The following is a 17,645-nucleotide window of genomic DNA, read 5'->3' as shown; positions in this document are numbered from 1 at the left end:
TTGCACCTGAGCTGGTGCACCTGATTCTAATTTTAGGTATTTGAAGTAGTGATAAATGTAGGGGTGTACTTACGTTTTCTACATGCAAAATTTGCATTTATGTTTATTTAAATTATACAATGGACTACAAAATCTGAATGTTTCATGATATTTGTTATATTATATCACCTTTATCTCTCAATATTGTTGAAATGAAGATCAAATAGCTGTATGTTGAAATATGTTGAAAAAGTCAAAACTTTACATGGGGTGTACTTACTTTTTCACGTGACTGTATATACAGTATATTTAATTTTTCAGGCTCGTAGTTGAGCTGACGCACACATCTCACGCACACAGACATGCAGACGAACACATGAGACACAACACAGGATTGTTAAATGAGACAAACAGCCAATGAGCTCGGGGAAGTGCCGTCACTTCCCGGGGAATTCGGAATACCAGTGAAGCCACTACAATGGCGCCACCTTTCTCACAACATACAGTGGGACAATTCCTAAGGAGGAATTTCCTTCTCCCCTTGGATGCCAACCTATGGGGATTGGCCGTGCTCTTATCCTTTCAAATTATTAGCATCAGGCAAGGAGGCAGCACATACTATTTTTTTAGTTTTAGTATGTCTTGGCCAGGGGTTTGATCCACAAACCTCCCAGACTCATAGCGAACATCTTAAACATTACACCAGCGAGTCTGTTTGGCAATGTATCCTGAAATTGTAACTCATGTTGAAATGGAGAGATATCCTAGAACTCGCATTCTCACCATTGACCTCTATGGTAGGTTTGAGTCCCACAACAATCAGATCTGACTCGTATAAACGTTGGCAGTGACAGTAGAAAGCAATCTGTCATGTAATACTGTAGGCCTACTTCAGAGGTGATGTTAGCACTGTTTGTCAATTTCCATCGTGGATAACTCAGGGTCCTGGTGTTGGGCTAGCGGCTAGGGTGCCAGCTTAGGATCCTAGGATCCTGGGTTCGAACCCCGGTCGATCGCTGAATTAACGCCAGGGGGGTTGACTCAGCCTGTCATCCTTCCGAGGTCGGCTAATTGAGTACCAGTTCACTGGTAATTCCCTGCTTGTTGTAAAAGGCGACAAAAAGGGTTGGCGGCAGGAAGGGCATCCGGCCGTAAAACATTGCTTCAAAAAGGGGACCGAAAAACAACAACAACCACAGTCCCCGAAAAAGGCCAACCCCCGCTTGCGGGGAAAAATGGCCTCTAAAGGTGGTTTTTTTATAACTCAGGGTGTCTGTCGACCTTTGGTCTCGATGAGCACCTCTCTGAGTTTCTAACTGCCTTGGTGCTCTTATGAACCTCCCTTATTGGAGATAGGGTTAAAATAAAAAATTGGGTTAAAAAAAACAAAACAAAAAAAAAACCAAAAATATAAAAAAAAAAAAACAAAATAAAAAGAAAAGAAAATATAAAATCTAAATATATAAATATAAATAAAAAAGAATAATATAATAATATAATATAAAATATAGTAAATAAAATAAAATCTAAATAAATAAATATAAAATCGGGATAAAAGATAGGGTTCAAAGTACAGTTATACTTAACTTAGAATGATTGTAATGAATAACATCAAATACCATGAAATTAATAACTATGGTGAAGTTTTGTTTCCTACAACGGTGAAGAATTCAAAATTCCTTTCAGGGTCAAGCTCGCGTATGATTGAAATCATTGCAGGTGATGTTCAATTATGCAGGAATCCTGGACAAACACCAGCATTCTCAAATAAATCTTCACATTCTGCTGGTGTATGTCTAAAGGGCACCACAACCTTTTAAGAGCTTTTTGTACAGGCCAAAAATTCATGAACAACGTCATGTCAAGATGGTGCCGGCCGTGTTGTTATTAGAGCAATCTGATGGTTCAGTTAGTTGTGTGCACAGAATTTCACTGAATACCACAGTATGAGCACACCTGGTGTAAATCATGACATCCCAGTTTGGGGTAAAGAGACCAATGAAAGGTAAAAAGGGTGTTCCAGTACCATGTTAATGTAAACCATCAGTTAGAACGTAACATGTGACATTGAAGGAGCTGGGGCTCCCACGTCGATCAGAAGAATGGACGCGACAAAAAGCTGGAATTCATCTGAGTTGCTTTATTGAAATCAAACACTCAGGCACTCTGAAAAACCGTTTATCTCTCAGCAATATATATCTATTCCGCCAGGGGGTTTGCCCAGGCCCGGCGCCAGGGGGCGTGGCCCAGCGTCCTGGCTGCGGCCTGGCAAGTTGAGGGCGAGCCTGCCCGGGCATGCCCGGGCATGCCCGGGCGTCCCGACCGAGGCCTGGCAAGTTGAGCGCGGGCCTGCCCGGGCGTCCTGGACGAGCCCGGCATGGTGATCGCTCCGCGTCCTTGATAGGTGCAAGGCGATTGTGAAAACTCAGCGGCAGCCGCTACACACGTCCCCCCAGAATCGACTTGCACCGGCAGGGTCAATTTGAGGGGGGTCCTGACGACCCGGCCGAAGCGACCCCTGGCGGGTCGTGGGAGGGGGTCCGGTGAGGTGGTGGGCGGTCGAGTGGGGGGCACCGTGGACGGGGGGCGGCCTCGCCGCGGCGGAAGGGCCACCCGTGGTGGGTGGTCGACGTCCACGTGTGCCGGCTTGAGGCGGTCCACAGCAATCCGGTCCGACCTGCCGCCGATGTCGATGACGAACGACTTGTCGTCCCGTCGCAGCACCCGGAAGGGCCCGTCGTACGGCGGCTGGAGTGGCCACCGATGTGCGTCGTGACGCACAAAAACATACTCCGCTGTGCGGAGTGCTGGGGGGACGTAGGACTGGGGGTCACCGTGGCGGGATGTTGGCACGGGGGCAAACCGTCGGGCGGCCTCCTGGAGGTCCGAGCGCTGGTGAGCTGCGGACCAGGGACTGGTAGCGTCGGGCACAAATTCGCCCGGGACGCGTAGCACCTGGCCATAGACAAGCTCGGCGGTGGATGCCTGGAGGTCTTCCTTGGGGGCCGTGCGAAGGCCCAAAAGGACCCACGGCAGCCGGTCGGCCCACCCGACGTCTTGAAGGCCGGCCATGAGCGCAGCCTTCATGGAGCGGTGGAATCGCTCGCACAACCCGTTTGCTTGGGGGTGGTAGGCCGTAGTACGGTGGAGCTTGACCCCCAGGTTGCGGGCGACCGCGCCCCACAGCTCGGAGGTGAACTGTGGACCGCGGTCTGACGAGATGTCCGCCGGTGCGCCGAAGCGGGCGACCCAGGTGGCGATGAAAGCCTGCGCCACGTCGGCGGTGGTGGTGGAGACGAGGGGCACGGCCTCCGGCCACCTGGTGGTCCTGTCCACCATGGTGAGCAGGTGTGTGAACCCCCGTGACGGGGGGAGGGGGCCCACCAGATCCACGTTGACGTGGTCGAAACGTCGTTCGGGCACGGTGAAAGGTGCCAGCGGGGCCTGGGTGTGTCGGTGGACCTTGGCCCGTTGGCAGGCCGTGCAGGCGCTGGTCCAATCGCGGACGTCCCGACGAAGGCCGTGCCAGACGAAACGCGCCGACACCAGCTTCTGGGAAGCTTTCCGGCCCGGGTGGGAAAGGCCGTGGAGGGAGGCGAAGATGCGGCGTTGCCAGGCGACGGGCACGATGGGGCGAGGCTGGCCTTGGGAGACGTCGCAGAGCAGGACAGTGTCCGCGCAGGGGATGTCGGCCAGGCGGAGGCCCGTGTCCGCCGCCCGGAGGGCTTGCACCGTGGTGTCGGTGGTTTGGTCCGCCGCCATAAGTGCAAAATCCACGCCCAGGTGGACCGCGTTCGCGCTGGCCCGGGAAAGACAGTCGGCCACGGCGTTGTTTTTGCCGGCGACGTGCCGGATGTCCGTGGTAAACTCCGACACGGCGGAGAGGTGGCGCTGTTGGCGGGCCGACCATGGCTCCGTGACCTTGGCCATGGCGTAAACCAACGGCTTGTGGTCGACGAACGCCGTGAAAGGACGGCCCTCCAGGAGGTGGCGGAAATGGCGGACGGCCAGGTGTAGACCGAGGAGCTCCCGGTCAAACGTGCTGTATTTGAGCTCGTTCGGCCGGAGCTGCCGGCTGAAAAAAGCGAGTGGCTGCCAAACCCCGTTCACCCATTGCTCATGTACGGCGCCCACCGCGTAGTCGGAGGCATCCGTGGTGAGGGCGATGGGAGCGTTGAGCACCGGGTGAGCGAGCAGTGTTGCGTCGGCGAGGGCCCGCTTTGAGCCTTGGAAGGCCGCATCCATTGCTGCGGACCAGGCGATGTCGTGCTTGGCCGGCTTGCCCCGGAGGGCTTCGTAGAGGGGCCGCATGAGCTGAGCAGCGCGGGGCACGAAGCGGTGATAAAAATTCACCATTCCCAGGAATTCCTGCAGGGCCTTTATGGTGCGGGGACGCGGGAACGTGGTGATGGCCTCGACCTTGGTTGGCAGCGGCACGGCCCCGTTCTTGGTGATGTGATGGCCCAAAAAATCAACGGCCGTCGTGCCGAAGTGGCATTTGGCCGGGTTGACGATGAGGCCGTGCTCGCTGAGGCGCTCGAACAGTGTTCGGAGGTGGAGGAGGTGCTCGGCCCGGGACGTGCTGGCGACGAGGATGTCGTCCAGGTAAACGAAAAGGAACGGCAGGTCACGCAGCACGCCGTCCATCAAGCGCTGGAACGCCTGAGCCGCGTTCTTGAGACCAAACGGCATCCGCAAGAATTCGAATAAGCCGAACGGCGTGATGACTGCCGTTTTAGGGACGTCGGCCGCCCTGACAGGTACCTGGTGATATCCCCGTATGAGGTCAATTTTTGAAAAAATGACCCGTCCCGCCAGACGGGCGGAGAAGTCTTGGATATGCGGGATCGGGTACCTGTCGGGGGTGGTAGCGTCATTCAGACGGCGGTAGTCGCCACACGGGCGCCATCCACCCCCCGGCTTTGGCACGATGTGCAGTGGCGAGGCCCACGCGCTATCGGAGCGCCGCACGATGCCGAGGTGCTCCAACGCGTCGAATTCGGCCTTCGCTACGGCGAGCTTGGCTGGGTCGAGGCGGCGGGCCCTGGCGTAGACCGGCGGGCCCGTGGTTGGTATGTGGTGCTCGATCCCATGCCGTACTGCGACGGCCGAAAACGTCGGCCGCGTGAGGGCCGGGAACTCCGTGAGCAGGCGAGCAAACTCGTTCGCCGCCGGGACGGCGCATGCCAGCTCGGTCGGCGCGGAGCTGCTCAATGTGCATACCAGGGAGCTGAAGGTTTCAGCGTTGATTAAACGACGCCGTTGGACGTCCACCAGCAGTCCGTGTGCGCAGAGGAAGTCGGCGCCTAGCAGAGCCACGGGCACGTTGGCGGTTACAAACGTCCAAGCAAAGCGTTGGCCGCCGAAGCAGAGGGTGACGTTGCGCGGGCCGAAGGTGCGGATAGTCGATCCGTTGGCCGCAACTAAGGAGGGGCCGCAAACCGCGGATTGCCTGTCCTGGTCAGAGGCGGGTATGACGCTCAGTTGGGCGCCGGTGTCGCACAGGAAGCGCCGTCCGGACGCTGTATCCGTGATGAACAGTAAGTTGCCCGTGTGGCCGGCGCTCATGGCTGGTAATGAACGCCGGCCCGGCCGTTTCCCGGCCTGCCGAAGGTGCACGGGGGTCGGCATGTCCGGGCCTTCTGTCCGAACCTGGCATGATAGTAACACCACGCTTGGTCAGGTGGAGGCCTCGGTCGTCGTGCCGGAGGTGGTCGGCTCGGTAGAGCGGCCGCCAATGGCGTCGGCAGTTCGGCCGTCGACCGTGCCGGGTGCTCGGGCGCCCTTGGTGTTGCGTCGGACGGCGGTGGGTCCCATGTCGCCGCTACGATGCGCTGTCCTGCGGCGGAGATCTTGTCGGCTTCTCTGGCAAGGGCCCGGGGATCTGTGATCGTCGTGCTTGCCAGGGCGAGGCGTACCGGGTTAGGCAGCTGACGGAAGAACAGCTCCCGGAACAGGAATGCCGGAGAGTGCTCGCCGAGCAGTGAAAGCATGTAGTCCATGCGCTCGGAAGGGCGCGTGTCGCCGAGCTCAGGCAGATCGAGCAGGCGCCGTGCGCGTTCCGCCGATGGGAGGGCGAAAGCATCGAGGAGCAGCTTCTTAATCGCGCCGTATTTGTCAGCGGCTGGCGGGCTTTCGAGGAGGCTCAGGGCGCGGGCCGCAGTAACCGACCCGAGCGCAGCTACCACATGGTGGAAGCGGGTGTCGTCGGCCGTTATGCTTCGCAGGGCGAACAGGGACTCCGCCTGTGCGAACCAAACCGCCGCGTGAGCCTCCCAGAAGGTAGGCAGTTTAAGGGCGACTGCCGTGTCCATGTCGATAGGTCACCAATGAAGGAGCTGGGGCTCCCACGTCGATCAGAAGAATGGACGCGACAAAAAGCTGGAATTCATCTGAGTTGCTTTATTGAAATCAAACACTCAGGCACTCTGAAAAACCGTTTATCTCTCAGCAATATATATCTATTCCGCCAGGGGGTTTGCCCAGGCCCGGCGCCAGGGGGCGTGGCCCAGCGTCCTGGCTGCGGCCTGGCAAGTTGAGGGCGAGCCTGCCCGGGCATGCCCGGGCATGCCCGGGCGTCCCGACCGAGGCCTGGCAAGTTGAGCGCGGGCCTGCCCGGGCGTCCTGGACGAGCCCGGCATGGTGATCGCTCCGCGTCCTTGATAGGTGCAAGGCGATTGTGAAAACTCAGCGGCAGCCGCTACAACATCCTCTTTATTAGGGCTAGTGATAAGTTGCCCTTCCATGTTTTATTACTTTTGTGGGTCCTGTAGTTCATTTGTTTTTGGCCAATTTGTACTATCTCGTGCTCATGGTGAGACGGACAATACGCGTGGTTGGACAGACCAGGCTCGGCATAGGACATGTGATCATGGAAATGGGAAAACTGTTTAAGAACATGGGATTCAACTGCAGTATGCTTTTCCGCTCATCGCACATTGTTTTTACTGTCAATTTACTACAGCAGGTTACTCCACCGTCCACACTGTACTCATTGTAAATTTACTGTGCTGTATTACTCATCATGCTTCTTACCAAATGTATTGGACTGCATTACACACCTCAAACTGTAAATTTAGTGCACTGCATTACTCACCACACTGTGAATTTAGTGTACAGCATTACTCACCACACTGTAAATTTAGTGCACAGCATTACTCACCACACTGTAAATTTAGTGCCCTGCATTACTCACCACACTGTAAATTTAGTGTACTGCATTACTCACCGCACTGTGAATTTAGTGTACAGCATTACTCACCACACTGTAAATTTAGTGCCCTGCATTACTCACCACACTGTAAATTTAGTGCACTGCATTACTCACCACACTGTGAATTTAGTGCACAGCATTACTCACCACACTGTAAATTTAGTGTTCTACATTACTCACCAAACTGTAAATTTAGTGCCCTGCATTACTCACCACACTGTAAATTTAGCATACTGCATTACTCACCACACTGTGAATTTAGTGTACAGCATTACTCACCACACTGTAAATTTAGTGTACAGCATTACTCACCACACTGTAAATTTAGTGCCCTGCATTACTCACCACACTGTAAATTTAGTGTACTGCATTACTCACCGCACTGTGAATTTAGTGTACAGCATTACTCACCACACTGTAAATTTAGTGCCCTGCATTACTCACCACACTGTAAATTTAGTGCACTGCATTACTCACCACACTGTGAATTTAGTGCACAGCATTACTCACCACACTGTAAATTTAGTGTTCTACATTACTCACCAAACTGTAAATTTAGTGCCCTGCATTACTCACCACACTGTAAATTTAGCATACTGCATTACTCACCACACTGTGAATTTAGCGTACAGCATTACTCACCACACTGTAAATTTAGTGCCCTGCATTACTCACCACACTGTAAATTTAGTGCCCTGCATTACTCACCACACTGTAAATTTAGCATACTGCATTACTCACCACATTGTGAATTTAGTGTACAGCATTACTCACCACACTGTAAATTTAGTGTACTGTGTAACTCACCACACTGTAAATTTAGTGTACCCACCACACTTTAAATTGCATTACTGCATTACTCACCACACTTTAAATTGCATTACTGCATTACTCACCACACTGTAACTTTAGTGTACATTACTCACCACACTGTAAATTTAGTGTACTGCATTACTCACCACACTGTAAATTGAGTGTTCTACATTACTCACCCAACTGTAAATTTAGTGTACTGCATTACTTACTACATTGTAAATTTAGTATACTGCATTACTTACCACACTGTAAATTGAGTGTACTGCATTACGTACTCACCACATTGTAAATTTAGTGCATTATATTACACTGTGGTGGACACAAAAGGCCACTGGCGTGGTGACATCATTCCACGCACGAAGTGGGCGGTGGCCACGCCCGAGGGGTAGGCGTGGCCTCATGATATACACCGGGCGACCAGCCCGGAGGAGTTCAGTGTAGTCTTACAATAAAGACATTTATATGTTACCGCTTGTCCGCTTCCTCCTTGCTCACAAGCAGCGCGCGTAACGCCGCGCTTTACTGGTGACCCTCGACGTTGGATCTGCCGGAGCGATCCTTCCACACGCGACGCCATCGCCATGGCCGCCTTCGTCAAACTTCCGGAATTTTGGGAGGCTCAGGCCGAAGTCTGGTTCGTCCAGGCCGAAGCCCAATTTCAGCTTCGGCGCCTCACCAACGACGACCTGCGCTACTGCCATGTCGTCGCTTCCCTCGGGCCCGGCACGGCCGCTCGAGTTGTGTCCGTCCTTCGCCACCCACCGGACGGTCACAAGTACGAGGCACTCAAGCGGCTACTCCTAGCCACGTTCGGCCTCACGGACGACGCACGGGCCGATCGCCTCCTGGATCTCCCCGAGCTCGGTGAGACGCGCCCGTCGGTCCGAATGGACCATATGCTGTCACTGTTGGGCGACGAAGCCCCCGGTTCGCTATTCCGGGCGCTTTTCCGTCGCCAACTTCCAGCGCAGGTTCGCCTCGCGTTGGCCGGGACCGGGCTAACGGAACCCCGAGTATTGGCGGCCGAGGCGGACAAGTACTTCGCCGCTTCGGACACGCGGGCGAGCGTTGGCGTGGCCGTCACGGCCTTCGACGCTGATGTTCCACAGCATCATCTTCTACAGCACGCTGATGTTCCACAGCATCATCTTCTACAGCACGCTGATGTTCCACAGCATCATCTTCTACAGCACGCTGATGTTCCACAGCATCATCTTCTACAGCACGCTGATGTTCCACAGCATCATCTTCTACAGCACGCTGTGGTTCAGCAGCATGCTGATACGCACCTCGTGAACGCCGCCACGCCCCGCCCACCGCCGCGGCGAAAACCGCCACTGCGGGGAAACCCGTCGACTCCACCGGCCTGGCGGAGCCAGCCGCGCTCCTCCAGCTCCACCACCTGGTGCTGGTTCCACGCCAAGTTCGGCCACGAAGCTCGGCGGTGTCATCCGCCGTGCTCCTTCAACGGGTCGGGAAACGCCCGGGCCGGCGCTCAATTGTGGCGATGAGCGCCGGCCGTTCGAGCAGCCTGCTGTTCATAACGGACACCTTCTCCGGGCGCCGTTACCTGTGCGACACGGGAGCACAGGTGAGTGTCATTCCCGCCGGCACGTCAGACAAGCACGCCGCGGGTGGGGGCCCCGCGCTGCTTGCCGCGAACGGGACGCCCATCCGTACGTACGGAAAACGCTGCCTCTCTCTGCGGTTTGGAGGGCAGGTTTTCCGATGGACGTTCGTCACCGCCGACGTGCCCATGGCACTGCTTGGCGCGGACTTCCTGTGCGCTAATGGGCTCCTGGTCGACGTCAAGCGCAGACGGCTTGTCCAGGCCGAGACGTTCAGCTCGCTCGCATGTGCGTTGCCCAGCTCAACGAGCGGCTTGCCAAGCGGCTTGCCGAACGATTCGGTTCCGGCCACGTTGGTCTGTACGCTTCCGGCAGCGGACGCATTCACCCGCCTCCTCGCCGGCTTCCCGGCCCTCACGCGGCCCACCTTCTCGGCGGGGGCCGTCAAGCACGGGGTGGCCCATCACATCCCCACCGTCGGGCCACCGGTCTACGCCCGGGCACGCCGCCTAGAGCCGACGAAGCTGGCGGTGGCAAAAGCGGAATTCGCTACCCTGGAGCGACTCGGCATCGTTCGGCGCTCAGAGAGCGCTTGGGCGTCGCCGCTGCACATCGTGCCGAAGCCCGGCGGGGGATGGCGACCGTGCGGGGACTATCGCCGTCTCAATGACGCCACGACTCCCGACCGCTACCCCGTCCCCCACATTCAGGACTTTTCCGCCCGTTTGGCGGGCAGGTCCTTCTTCTCGAAGGTGGACCTCATACGCGGCTACCATCAGGTCCCCGTCAGGCCGGAGGACGTCCCGAAGACGGCGGTCATCACGCCATTCGGACTCTTCGAGTTCCTGCGCATGCCCTTCGGTCTGAAGAATGCGGCTCAGGCGTTCCAGCGACTGATGGACAGCGTCCTGCGCGACTTGGATTTTGTCTACGTCTACCTGGACGATATCCTCGTCGCCAGCGCGTCCCGCGAAGAGCACCTACGCCACCTCCGCACGCTCTTCGAACGCCTGGGCCAGCATGGCCTGATTGTGAACCCCGCAAAGTGCCGGTTCGGCGCCGCCACAATCGATTTTCTGGGGCACCGTGTCACCAGGCACGGAGCCGTCCCCCTGCCGGCCAAGGTGGAGGCGGTGAAGGGGTTTCTGCGCCCCCTGCACGAAGCTCTCCGAGGTAAGCCGGGCAAAGGCGACGTTACCTGGACCGAGCAGATGGACACGGCGTTCACGGGCGCGAAGCTCGCTTTGGCTAACGCCACCATGCTCGCGCACCCGGCGCCCGATGCACCGATCGCCCTCACCACCGATGCCTCGGACTACGCGGTGGGCGCGGTGCACGAGCAATGGGTGCGTGGAGCTTGGCAACCGCTGGCGTTCTTTAGCCGGCAGCTTCGCCCGCCCGAACGCCGTTACAGTACCTTCGACCGCGAGTTGCTCGGACTTCACTTGGCGGTCAGGCACTTCCGCCATCTGCTCGAGGGCCGGGCGTTCACTGCCTTCGTCGACCACAAGCCGCTGATCTTCGCGATGGGCAAGGTCACCGAGCCGTGGTCGGCCCGGCAGCAGCGTCACCTCTCGGCCGTGTCCGAGTACACGACGGACATCCAGCACGTCGCGGGGAAGGACAACCCGGTTGCGGATTGCCTTTCCCGGGCCGTCGCCCACGCAGTCCACCTCGGCATCGACTATGCCCGGATGGCAGCGGACCAGGCCGCTGACCCCGACGTCCAGGCCTTGCGGACCGCCGTCACGGGCCTCCGCGTCACCGAGGTGCCGTTCGACGGCGCGGGCGCGGCCCTCTTGTGCGACGTCTCCCTCGGGCGTCCTCGCCCCATTGTGCCCGCGGGCTGGCAGCGCCAGGTGTTTGACGCCATCCACGGCCTGTCCCACCCGGGCGCGAGGGCCTCCCAAAGGCTGATCGCCGACAAGTTCGTCTGGCATGGCCTCCGGAAGGCCGTCCGTGGCTGGGCCAGGACGTGCCTCGCGTGCCAGCGCGCCAAGGTGCACCGGCACACCCAGGCCCCGTTGGCCCCGTTCACGGTGCCGGAACGCCGGTTTGACCACGTCCACGTGGACCTGGTGGGACCTCTGCCCCCCTCGCGGGGTTTCACCTACGTCCTCACCATGGTGGACCGCACCACCCGGTGGCCGGAGGCCGTGCCCTTGGCGTCGACAACGGCGGCCGATGTCGCGCAGGCTTTCATCGCCACCTGGGTCGCCCGGTTCGGCGCCCCCTCAGACATCTCATCCGACCGCGGCCCCCAGTTCACCTCGGAGCTCTGGGGGGCGGTTGCGCAGGGGCTCGGGGTCCGGCTGCACCGAACCACGGCCTACCACCCCCAGGCTAACGGCCTGTGTGAGCGATTTCACCGCTCATTGAAGGCCGCGCTCCGGGCCACCCTCCGCGACGGCGGCTGGGTCGACAGGCTCCCCTGGGTCCTGCTGGGCCTCCGGACGGCGCCCAAGGAGGACCTGCGCGCATCCGCGGCGGAGTTGGTCTTCGGGCAACCGCTGCGGGTGCCGGGCGAGTTCCTCCCCGACTCCACGGCACCATGGTCCGCGGCACAGCAGCGCTCCGCTCTGCAAGAGACCACCCAGAGGTTCGCCCCGGTGCCAACGGCATGCCACGGGCACCCACCGACGCACGTCGCCCCGGAGCTTCGCACGGCGGAGTACGTCTTCGTCCGCCACGATGCCCATCGGACACCACTGCGGCCCCCGTACGACGGGCCTTTCCGCGTGCTGGAGACCGGGGCGAAGCACTTCACCCTGGACATCGGCGGTACTCCTGACCGCGTTTCGGTAGACCGCCTCAAGCCGGCCCACCTCGATGTGGACCATCCACCGCCAGTGGCCCGACCCCCACGTCGGGGCCGCCCTCCTGCGGGCGGACCCCCGGCACCGCCCAGCCCCGCCGCCACGGCGCCCCCCGGTCCTGCACCCATCCCAGGGGCAGCCAGGGGCATCCCACCTGGTATCCCTGCACCCCGGACGCCGCCGATCGCCAGGGGGCGCTTCGGCCGGGTCATTCGTCTGCCCCGCAAACTGGCCCTCCAGGTGCGCGGGAATTCTGGGGGGGGCGCGTGTGGTGGACACAAAAGGCCACTGGCGTGGTGACATCATTCCACGCACGAAGTGGGCGGTGGCCACGCCCGAGGGGTAGGCGTGGCCTCATGATATACACCGGGCGACCAGCCCGGAGGAGTTCAGTGTAGTCTTACAATTGTTACGTGGTCCTCCCGGTAACTACCTGGTCTTGGTGACCCCCGGACCGTGGGAGGGACCCCGCCAGAAAGATATATGGTTTATACGCTTTCGTAACGCAATCAATATGAATTCCGGTCAAGAAGAAACCCCACACCAAGGATCCGGAATAATCAATAATATATTCACTGAGCAATCAACAACCATCAACACTGCACAATCAATATTACAACCATGTGAACTCATCTACACAAATTCTAAGATGGCCATCTTAATCTTATACATTCCTCACGTGAGCCCCACTCCTGACTCCCTCCGTGGTCAATGTCTCTCCTCTCCGCACACGGGCGGTTGAACGAGCCCCGGGCGGACGTGCTCTAAACGTGCCGTCTCGGACTGGGGCCGCGGCTGCAGCGCACCTCCTTGCCAAGCCACGGGGCAAACCCAGCGCGGCGTCCAACGTGCGCGAGGCCCCAAGTGCGACTCTTACGCGTCCTTGTAGATGGGCAAAAACCCAGCGCGGCTTCCGACGCGAGCGAGGCCCAACGTGCGGACCCGTACGCGTCTTTGTAGACGGGGCAAAACCCAGCGCGGCTTCCGACGCGAGCGAGGCCCACCGTGCGGACCCGTACGCGTCTTTGTAGACGGGGCAAACTGTCCCGGACGCTTGGTTTCGTGCACGACCTCACAGTGACTGGACGTGTCCAAAGGTATTTACCGCCCAGGTAACTCCTCTCGCCAGACGTTTCGCAACGGCGCGTTTTCCGCGCAGCGTAAGGTCGATTCCACCTTCTCGTCGTCGCGGGGCGAGGAAGAAGAAGCACCGTCCTTTTTCTCTCCTCGTGTCTTTTCTTCTTCCGTTTCCGGCCACTTCCGTTTCCGGCCACTGGTTCCGAAGGGCTCCTGACCCTCCCATCACAACAACCCTTAATATAATACACACGGATAAGCAACCTGAATGGTAATTTACATACATTCACCTAAATATGTAACACTCCCCCCCTTCAAGAAAGAAAGTTTGAACCCAGCGAAAACTTTCTTTGCCGGCCAATTTGAAGAAACAAACCCAAATAACTCAACCCCCCCACATTATCAGTTCCCCCCGGGCACAGTTATCACTTAAAAATAAAGCCAGTTAAGCCACTCGCTAGCACTTTTCCGGGAGGCCAAGCCGAGTATTCCCTACATGGATGCCTTTAGGAACGCGGAGTTCACGGTTAGTCCGTGCAGGAAAGTTCTCTACATGGGCGCCTTGAGGAACGTGGAGTTCACGGTTAGTCCGTGCAGGAAAGTTCTCTACATGGGCGCCTTGAGGAACGTGGAGTTCACGGTTAGTCCGTGCAGGAAAGTTCACTACATGGACGCCTTTAGGAACGGCGTTCACGGTTAATTCGTGTAGGAATCTTGGCTCGGCGGCTCCGCCGCCTTCAGTGCTTCAACTTTTCAGAACTTCCCTAATAATTATGGTGGGACCACTGGTCCCTGTAGTCCCATGAATAGCGGTCTCCTTCTCGGCCACCACCAAAACTACCGCCCAGTTGTCCTCTCCTGTAGACCTCTCGACGCCTACGAAATGCCTTCCCTACTGTTATGGTCCGACCCTCCAAATCCTTGCCATTCCAATTCTTCTCTGCCTCTCTGGCGTCTTTTGTGCTGGCAAACGTGACAAAGCCGAACCCTCTTGACTGTTGCGTTTCCCAGTCTCTTACCAACCGCACTTCCACCAGCGGCCCATATCTGTTGAAGACAGAGGTCAGAACTTCTTCCTCTGTTTTGAAGTTCAGTCCCCCTACAAATAACTTGGCACTTTTGTCGCCATCCCGAGCTGGTGTGGCGTTATTTTCCCTGCTGGGCTCTTTACCAACCCTCAGGTTACCATAAACTTGACCCCCGGCCAAATCATTCCCAATAACCACAGATACACCCTCTACAGGAAGCGTGGCTTGTAAACCGACGGTGACCGGTCCTGACACCAAATCGGACTCCAAATGGATGACATGAAGGGGAGCACTAACACCGCCCCCGATCCCCTGTAAACGAACACTATCCCCCGTTGCCGTCTCCTCGGACCATGGCAAAATGCCTTCAAGCATTAAAGATTGATGTGCCCCTGTGTCCCTCAATATCCTAACCGGTTTCCGGTTAGTCGAGGCTCCATCCCGTGACACAAACCCCTCTGAAATAAAGGGTTGGTAACCCTTTTGATGGCGATTTCTCACAATGGCCATTGCGTTTGGAGTCGTAGTAGTCGGACTCCGCTCTGGGTCTTCGCTTTTCCTGCGGTAACAACTGGACATCAAGTGTCCAGGTTTCTTGCAAAAAGCGCAAGTAGGCCCGGAGGAAAAACTCGTGGTCTGCCTCGGGCCCCCCGAACTATAAGTTGGTCTTGGGCCCTCATCCCTCCGATTTCGAACCGGTGGGGTATCATAGTTGTCCCCATAATCCTCTCGAGGCCGCCGCCATGTATGGTCGTTCTCCGCACCTGCTGTTCCCCACCTCCCCTGCGGAGATCTAGGCGAGGAGTTAGGTTCGTGGACCCCTATTCGGTGGGTTAAGGCATAATCATCTGCCATGGTGGCTGCGTCCCACAACTTCGGTACTTTCTTTTCCTGCAGGTACACTTTGATGTCCTCGTGGACACACTGCTGGAATTCCTCCACCAGGATCAAGTCCCGCAATGTTTCGAAGTCTTTCCCGACTCCTTTTGACTCACACCACCGATCAAACATGTTTTCTTTCACTCTGGCAAACTCCACATGGGTCTCACTCTCCCTCTTCCTGGCATTCCTGAATTTTTGCCTGTAAGCTTCCGGAACCAACTCATAGGCTTTGAGGATGTGCTTCTTCAGTACCTCATAATCTGCACATTGGTCCATTGGTAGCGCCGAATAAATTTCCTGAGCTTTCCCCACCAGCACACTTTGCACGAGTATGGTCCATGCCTCCTCCGGCCAGTTTAATTGTCGAGCCACTTTCTCAAAGTGTGGAAAAAATTTCGCGACTTCTTTTTCACTGAACGGTGGAACCAGCCTCACATGTCTGCCCACATCCCAGGTTTTCTGGTTAGGTGTCGACCCCGTCAGCAAGGGTGGTGCCTCTCCCCGTTCTCTCATTAACTCCAGCTCCTTGAATTTGATTTCTTGCTGAAGCTGCATGTCACGTTCCTTTAATTCCCTTTCCGCTTTTCTCTCCTCTGCTTCGAGGTCCCTTGCAGCTCTCCTTTCCTCTGCTTGTTCCTTTTCTCTTCTTTCCTGGAGTTCTCTTTCCACTCTCCTTTCCTCTGCTTGTTTCTCTTCTCTCCTCTCCTCTGCTTTCCTTTCTTCTTCTGCTCTTTCCTTTTCTGCTTTCCTTTCTTCTTCTGCTCTTTCCTTTTCTGCTTTCCTTTCTTCTTCTGCTCTTTCCTTTTCTGCTTTCCTTTCTTCTTCTGCTCTTTCCTTTTCTGCTTTCCTTTCTTCTTCTGCTAACCTTTCCTGGAGTTCTCGTTCCCCTCTCCTTTCCTCTGCTTGTTTCTCTTCTCTCCTCTCTTCTGCTTTCCTTTCTTCTTCTTTTAACCTTTCCTGGAGTTCTCGTTCCCCTCTCCTTTCCTCTGCTTGTTTCTCTTCTCTCCTCTCTTCTGCTTTCCTTTCTTCTTCTTTTAACCTTTCCTGGAGTTCTCGTTCCACTCTCCTTTCCTCTGCTTGCTTCTCTTCTCTTCTCTCTTCTGCTTTCCTTTCTTCTTCTTTGATCCGTTCCTGGCTCCGTAATTGCAACTCCAGTTTCCGGAGCTCCACGTCTTCTGGTTCTTCGGGTAGCCACTCCCAGGCTAACTCGTCCCATGTTCCTAATCCCACCATAGATTGTATCACCGTGGCCTGCAACTCTGCCTTCCTCAAATTAGTTCGGACCTCCAAGTTAAAATGTTTGGCCAATTTCAAGAGATCCGACTTTAGCAACGCTCGGAACTGTGCCTCACTCGGGGTTACCCCAAAGTTCTGTGCCACAAACGCCATGGTGCCTATCGTTAACACCTGTTAACCTTCACCCCAAGACTTTCCCCAATTTCTCAAAAAAAATATTACCAATTAATAATTAATTAATAAATTTTAATTACCAAAAATATTATTATTTTATTATTTTATACACTTTTAGATCCCGGACGTAGACCCAATTGCGAAACCGCAAATCGTAATTTGGACGAGCCCCCAATTCTGTTACGTGGTCCTCCCGGTAACTACCTGGTCTTGGTGACCCCCGGACCGTGGGAGGGACCCCGCCAGAAAGATATATGGTTTATACGCTTTCGTAACGCAATCAATATGAATTCCGGTCAAGAAGAAACCCCACACCAAGGATCCGGAATAATCAATAATATATTCACTGAGCAATCAACAACCATCAACACTGCACAATCAATATTACAACCATGTGAACTCATCTACACAAATTCTAAGATGGCCATCTTAATCTTATACATTCCTCACGTGAGCCCCACTCCTGACTCCCTCCGTGGTCAATGTCTCTCCTCTCCGCACACGGGCGGTTGAACGAGCCCCGGGCGGACGTGCTCTAAACGTGCCGTCTCGGACTGGGGCCGCGGCTGCAGCGCACCTCCTTGCCAAGCCACGGGGCAAACCCAGCGCGGCGTCCAACGTGCGCGAGGCCCCAAGTGCGACTCTTACGCGTCCTTGTAGATGGGCAAAAACCCAGCGCGGCTTCCGACGCGAGCGAGGCCCAACGTGCGGACCCGTACGCGTCTTTGTAGACGGGGCAAAACCCAGCGCGGCTTCCGACGCGAGCGAGGCCCACCGTGCGGACCCGTACGCGTCTTTGTAGACGGGGCAAACTGTCCCGGACGCTTGGTTTCGTGCACGACCTCACAGTGACTGG

At 56.5% G+C, this 17,645-nt stretch overlaps 1 protein-coding gene across 5 annotated transcripts in view; it reads left to right on the top strand.

Moving 5' to 3' along the window:
* LOC137414408 (uncharacterized) overlaps nucleotides 1-17,645 on the top strand; it is a 383,519-nt gene that overhangs the window by 255,930 nt on the left and 109,944 nt on the right. The window lies entirely within an intron of this gene.

The sequence above is a fragment of the Myxine glutinosa genome, chromosome 7, assembly GCF_964187855.1.
Source record: "Myxine glutinosa chromosome 7, kmMyxGlut1.1, whole genome shotgun sequence".
Taxonomy (NCBI): Eukaryota; Metazoa; Chordata; class Myxini; order Myxiniformes; family Myxinidae; genus Myxine; species Myxine glutinosa.
The sequence above is the reverse complement of the archived record's forward strand: the minus strand, read 5'-3'. Positions and strand labels throughout refer to the sequence as shown.